Source organism: Corvus brachyrhynchos, unplaced genomic scaffold (assembly GCF_000691975.1).
Source record: "Corvus brachyrhynchos isolate BGI_N302 unplaced genomic scaffold, ASM69197v1 scaffold53, whole genome shotgun sequence".
In the NCBI taxonomy this organism is placed as follows: Eukaryota; Metazoa; Chordata; class Aves; order Passeriformes; family Corvidae; genus Corvus; species Corvus brachyrhynchos.
Window position 1 is genome coordinate 4,644,422 of NW_008237681.1, and position 1,026 is coordinate 4,645,447.

Sequence of the window (1,026 nt, forward strand, 5' to 3'; positions counted from 1 at the left end):
CAGCAGAATTACTGTGACACCTTACTGCAGTGGTCAAGATAGTAACAGGGACAACTTGTCACATGTAAGCCAGTTTATATTGAAACATAATGAGACTGTAAGTAAAACAAGTGAATCAACACAATTGCTGCAAAAAAATTACAGCCTTCCAAATAAAGGTAATAGCCACCTCATAAGCTCATCCGAATGATGAATGGTACCAATTGCTTTCAGATAAACCGGTTTATCATACAGGAAACGTAAGTGATGACTATAATACCATTGTCTCTAGCCACCTCACTTCAGCCAACATCTACCTTTTCCTGACATTTCTCGTTATGGAAGAACAATACCTACATGCAATCTAGCCTGACTGTAACTCTGAAGAGTCACTATAAAACTGGAAAAATTCAAAAATGCCATGATTTTTACTTGGGCTGAACATTACATGAAAGACCACTATAAAACTGGAAAAATTCAAAAATGCCGTGATTTTTACTTGGGCTGAACATTACATGAAAGAAACTGATTCATTTCAGCTGCTTAATTAGCTCTTTAGCCTCTCATTTCCATCCCCAAGATCTGAAAGAAGTGTAAGGTAGAAAAAAACAAAAATCATTAAAAATGCTGAGAGAACAGCCTTTCATGGTCCTGTCTGGAACATTTTGATAGTTCTTATGCCATTCAGCTCTCCTCTAAAACATAAAAAAGCTTAGGTTTGTTCCTCCATCCTACCCTAGCTTTGTGTCTAGATCCAATTCAGTGCAATGCAGAAGATACCCAGCATACTAGGCCTGTCGCGATCCCCCCGATGGCGACGCCTAATCGGGAGTATTTTACTTCCCACCTAGTTCACCGTCCTTCTTCCAGCCGCAAGTGAAAGGGAAAGGGAGGGACCCATCACCCAACCTCCCCCTTCATATATCTCACAAGCAACTCGAGGAGAACAGCTTTCACGGGTGGCTCCAGACAGCGATACCTCTCTGCAGGAGCGCCCGCACGCAGGGGAGGATCCCCGCTCTCCCGGGCCCAGCCCCTCCAACCCCC

General features: G+C 43.3%; 1 protein-coding gene across 1 annotated transcript in view; it reads right to left on the bottom strand.

Moving 5' to 3' along the window:
- RAB5A (RAB5A, member RAS oncogene family) overlaps positions 1-933 on the bottom strand; it is a 16,139-nt gene extending 15,206 nt beyond the window's left edge. Inside the window, exon 1 of the mRNA XM_008631998.2 lies at positions 910-933. The gene's annotated coding sequence lies outside the window, so the exon portion shown is untranslated. The remainder of the gene's footprint in view (positions 1-909) is intronic.
- Between the last annotated feature and the right edge of the window lie 93 nt (positions 934-1,026).